Source organism: Coturnix japonica, chromosome 1 (assembly GCF_054131305.1).
Source record: "Coturnix japonica strain WE chromosome 1, WE-NBRP24, whole genome shotgun sequence".
Lineage (NCBI taxonomy): Eukaryota > Metazoa > Chordata > Aves > Galliformes > Phasianidae > Coturnix > Coturnix japonica.
In genome coordinates this window covers 96,611,976-96,617,975 of record NC_140663.1, presented here as the reverse complement: position 1 = coordinate 96,617,975, position 6,000 = coordinate 96,611,976, and positions in this window count along the sequence as shown.

The window sequence follows — 6,000 nt, the reverse complement described above, 5'->3', positions numbered from 1 at the left end:
AATTTTTCACATTTATAGAATCATAGAATCACAGAATGGTTTGGGTTGAAAGAGACATTTAAGATCACCTTATCTCAACTCCCTGCTACATAGACAGGGACACCTCCCTCTAGACCAGGTTGCTCAAAGGCAAATCCAGCCTGGCCTTGAATGATTCCAGAGAGGGAAGGGGCATCCAGAACTTTGCTAGGAAACATGTTCCAATGTCTCAGCCTCACCCTCACAGTAAAGATTTTCTTCTTATTATCTAGTTTAAATTATTAATATTCAGCCAAAAAAGGGGGAAAATGCCTTCTTTATTTTACCAGCTGCCATGCCCACACCATTTTCCCTTATGAGCAAGTGGACTGCTTAAATTTGCTATGAAAACAAACAGCTCGGTTTTGCCTCTACGTTCTGTTCCAGGTTTATGTATGCGCTGTTCAAATGAGAGAGACAGATCCATGAAATTCATTTCACAGGGCATTGAGCAAATGGAATGTAGAATAATGTTCTTTAGTTGCTGACATATGATCAAATGCAAGTTTGCTAAAAGGAAAGAGAAGGAGACACGCAACAGCTTTGAAATGGATAAAAATTGCCACATTAACCATAGTTAATAAACGAATACAGTTATATTATTAGTATTGGCTTCCCTCTTGTGGCAATGAGCAAACTGTAGTTCTAATATGTAACTAAAATCTGCTGAGGCATCTGTCTAATACAAAATGCTGCAATGTGTTCATTCAACACTTGCATCCAGGATACCTAATTTCAGTTCAAGGCAGATACAAAGACCTACATGTGGCAAGTGGGTGGCAGGCTGGGATCTCAGGTCTGTGGAAATACCACTGACGTGAATGTTTCAAAGACTTACCCTGGTACAATTCAAGCCAGTATCTAGCCTGAGTTCAAACTGAAGGAAGAGACACTTTCCACTTGAAATTATACTTTTAATCCTGCAAGAGAGTTAACTAAAGTGCTACGGGGCTGATAGAGTGTCTTGTGTTCTGGGCCTTTTCAATGGCCCCTGCTGAGACTTACAGTTTAGTGGTCATTTCTGTGACAGACCTCAAGGAAACAGAGCAGCATCTCTCATTCCCTGCATACATCACCATTTTGACTCCAAAAGTGGGACAAGAGATAAGATTCTCCTTTATTTTCTCCATTGCCCCTTGCACATTATCATAACTGATATTTGTGAATTTACAACTACTTTATTAACAGCAGCATGAGTGAGAAGGTTGCTATTAAGAAAGCGTGTTTCATCAATAGAATTTATAGCTCTTTGTAAAGAGCGTTGGTCTCATTCTTTCTTTTTTGCAATGGGAGAACCGAGGCACAGAATAATTAGAAGCCAATCAGTGGGCCCAAAGCAAAGCTGAAAATAGATCCCAGCTCTCCCGAGTCTCAGTGCAAAGTTCTTGCTGCTACTCTGCCAGTATGTGAGATGGCAGAGCTCAGCTCTTAGCACTGCCTGCACCAAACCATGTCCATTATTTGCATACTTTCCGAAAGAAGTTCTTATTACCGCTGATATTTTGTGGACACCCTCGAAAACAGCCAAATATTCAAGTGAGCCCTCATCACCTTTTCCAGAGGAAAGGCCTTTTTGATGAGGGCTTGTTTTCTAATCTATTAAAACGGCATAGCAGTTTGCTCTTAAATATATTTTTCAGGCTTATTAGACTATCCTAAAAGAGACACGGAGGAGATATTTTAACAGTGAAGCTAAAAGCACTTAATTGTGATGTTTTTTTTCCCTTTTACAATAGATTACTATGGTAGTTCAGAAAAACATCATAATGATTAATCATTTTATCATATATGCTATACGCTAGATTGAAAACTCCTTTTGAGGGTAGGAAAACGTAGGCACAGGTACTTGGTTCTGCAAATAACCCTACAAAGAACCTTCAGTACAGTGCTCTGACGCTAAGGTCAGTGAGTTCGGCATCCTAGATCAATTAGAAGGGCTGATTTCCTGTAACAATTGTTGTGGTTCTACAGTCATTTTTGCGGTTTGGAGGGAAAATAAATAAATAATCATGTGTGCTGAAAAACACTTCTTTTTTTTTTAATGGGAAAATGAGTCAGGTCTTCCCTAGGCAGTTAGGTTTTAGCAGGTGGGTCACTCCACCTGTAAAGGGTTAGTCCCCGAGGAGTTCTTGTGACAGAGCACTTGAACTTACCTGCCGAGGCAGAACAGCTCACGGAGCCGAGGTTTGGAAAATAGCCAAATGGATTTGATTCAGTGAGAGCACCAACTGCTTCCAAGGATGAAAAGGGCAGCCCCTGGGAGAGAAAAAAGCAACACTTCCTTCAGACAGCTGCAGGAACAAAACCACAGTAGCAACAGGGAGGTGAGGTGGGTCATAGCTTTTCTGTACACCATTCCCTGAACCTAAGGAGTGCTGTGAGTGAAAGCCTCCTTGGATTCTTGTAAATAACATAAACTTTTTACAGAGGTCAGGAACTTGTTTGCAGCTACACCCTAGTTGTTCTGGGACCTTCCCATGCTGCTGAGTGTGGGAATCCCAGGCACGGCCAAAGGAAAACAGCTGGGTGCAATTGCTGACTAGCAGGTGCAGAGGAGTGCTCAAAACAAGCTGAAAGCTAATGTTTCAGGTGAGTTGAAAGGTGAAGGAGCAAAGTACTTACTGCTTTCAGCCTTCCTTTTAAGAATTTTGATATGCTAGTTAAGTTATTGGGGGTTTTATGGTGTTGTTGTTTATGTTTTTTGAAGGAGCTGCCCACAGTACGGTGGAGGGTAAGTTTGGCATATTTTGTGGAAGAAAACAGATATGCTCTCATCATTGTGAGGACACCAGATGTGCTGTAACAAGCTTAAACTCATTTTAACACTACGTGCTGCAAGCTCTCTGTGAAACGGTCTATGTCTTACTATGAGTTTTATGAGACCTCATGCAGATGTGCCCTGGTTAAAGCACATCCCCACTGCCACTGTGGCAGAATAATAATGAAGAATCATCACGTTTTTTCTAGAGACATAAAAGTGCTGATTACTGTAGGCTCTGTGGCTGTTAGGCTGGTGTGAAGCCCATGTCCTCAATAAGTATAAAGGTCTGTTCAAATGAATCTAAACTCACACCAATTATTTTGAAAATTGAAGCAGAGAGAACTTATTTTGCAGGATTTCAGTTCTGGTTGGTCTCAACAGGAGAAAAAATGCGATGTTTATAGCATCACTATGTTTACTAAGAACAGTTACTCTAAGGTTACAATGCTTCAGGCACTGATCCTCCACATAAACTGGCAGAGCTGTAAGTGGATGTTCTTCCAGGTGTTTCCAGTGGAAGAGCTTATAAACAGTTATGTGCTCAAGTGCTTACTGGTATAGGACTTACATCAACAAACTGAAATGATGGACAGAGGTGAATGCCAAATGATGAGGGCCTGGCACTACAGGGAGTTCAGATCCTTTCTAGGGAGGAGAAAACTTGTAAGATACCCAGATACAAGAACAAGGTTTATTAAGATTTAAATTTTCCTCCCTAGGACAATGCAGAAAGGTACAAACTGTTTATCAACTGGGAGATAATAGTTGTTTAAAATTAATTGAGAAAGTTGATCTGATTTTATTTCTCGAGAGCATTATCAGGATTTGACCCAATCACCAGCTCATTAAAGTACCCTCAGCTCTCAGTGATGTGACTGGCCTCAGTAAGACAGATTTTCTTATGTATTACCATAGAATGTAGAATCATAGAATGATTTGGGTTGAAAGACATCTTAATGATCGCCTAGTTCCAATCTGCCTCCATGTTGCTTTGACTACATTGCTCAAAGCTCCATCCAACATGACCTTGAATACTTACAGGGATGAGGCAGCAACAATTTCTCTGGGCAGCCTGTGCCAGTGTTTCACCACCCTGGCAATGAAGAATTTCTTGTTTACATCCAATCTACATCTACCTTCTTTCAGTTTAAAGCCACTGTCCCTTAACTTACCACTACACTCCCTGATAGAGTCCCTCTCCATCTTTCCTGGAGGCCCCCTTAGGTACTGGAAGGCTGCTATATGGTCTCCCTGGGGCCTTCTGTTCTCTGGGCTAAACAACTTCAGCTCTCTTAGTCTCACTTCACAAAAGAGGTGCTCCATTTCTCTGATCATCCTTCTCTGGACCCACTCCAGCAGGTCCATGCCATTTTTTCACTGGGGACACATGAGTTAGGTGCAGGTAAAATCAAGGGAAAAGCAGAGGAGGAGAATCTCCTCCCTTGACCTGCTGGCCATGCTTCTTTCTATGCAGCCCAGGTTATGGTTGGCCTTCTGGGCTGCATTTGCACACTGCTGGGTCATGCTGAGCTACTCATCATCCAGCACCTCCAAGCCCTCCTCAGTTGTATTCAATCCATTCTCTGCCCAGCTTGTACTTGTCCTTGATATTGCCCTGAGCCAGGGGCAAGACCTTGCACTTGTCCTTGTTGAACTCCATGAAGTTTGCACAGGCCCACCTCTCAAGCCTGTCAAGGTCCCTATGGATGGCATCCCTTCCCTCCAATGTGCCATCTGTGTGACACAGCTTGGTGTCATCAGCAAACATGCTGAGGGTGTGTTCAGTCACACTGTTCATGTTGCCAACAATGGTTTTAAACAGTGCTGGTCCCAGTTCCTGAGGCATGTTATTAATCACTGGTCTCCACCTGGACAGTGAACACAACACTTTGAGCACAACCATCCATCCAATTCTTTATCCACTGAGTGGCCCATCCATCAAATTCATGTCTCTCCAATTCATAGACAAAAATGTCATGTGGGACAGTGTCAAACACTTTGCAAGTGTCCGAGTAAGTGACCTCAGTTGCTCTTATCCACCAGTGTTGTAACCCCATTGCAGAAGACCAACAGATTTTTCAAGCACAATTTAGCCTTACTGATGCCATGGTAGTTGTCACCTCCTTATTTTCCATGTGCCTTAGCATAGTTTCCAGGTTCTACTCTATAATCCTAACAGGCACAGAGGAGAGACTGACTTGCCTGCACTTATTTCCTTATTTTCCCTTCCTCAGAATTCTGAGGCTGCACCTCAAGTACTGTGCTCAGTATGGGGGTCCTCACTACAAGGCAGACATTGAGGCTCTGGAATGTGTCCAGAGAAGTGCAATGAAGCTGTGAAGGGTCTGGAGCACAAGTCTGATGGAGAGAAGCTGAAGGAACTGGAGTAGCTCAGTCTGGAGAAGTCTCAGGGGAGACCTCATTGCTCTCTATAACTACCTGAAAGGAGGCTCTGGAGAGATAGGGATCAGTCTCTAAGGTAACAGCAACAGGGCAAGAGGTGATGGACTCAAGCTTTAATAGGTGAGGTTTAGGTTGGATATTAGGAACAATTTCTTCTCAGCAAGAGCACTGAGGAAGTGGCACAAGGAGGTGGTGCAGTCACCATCCCTGGAGGTGTCCAAGAGCCGTGTTGATGTGGCACTGAGGGACGTGGGCAGTGGGCATGGTGGGGGTGGGCTGAAGGTTGGGCAGGGTGATCTTACAGGTCTTTTCCATCCTTAATTATTCTGTAATTCCATCCAACCTGGCCTTGAGCGCCTCCAGAGATGGGGCACCACAGCTCCTCTGGGCAGCCTGCACCAGCACCTCACCACCCTCTTACATCTAAACTAAACCTCCCCACAGCAAATAAGCTGCATACAGCTGAAAGAGCTCAATCCCAGCATCCAAAATTAAAGCATATTGGTGGCATTACCTTACTTCTGATGGGACGCTAGCCCGGCTATCTTACTCAGACCATATTTCCTGAAGAGTGCCGCTCTAATTCCCTGGTTTTGACATAACTTAAGCGAGCACTCCTTTTTCAACCTGTAGCAACAGCATCATCTAGCGCCTGGAGCCTGCTCTGCATGCTTGCAGCACGGTTGCCCTTAGCACAACGCCGTGCGTTCAGCGGTTCAGCAGCACACAGGAGCGGAGAGAGCAGCCCAAGGCCGAGCATAGGACTGTGGCACACTAGCAGACGCCTGGCCACGTTTATCGGAGGGGGGAGAAAACGG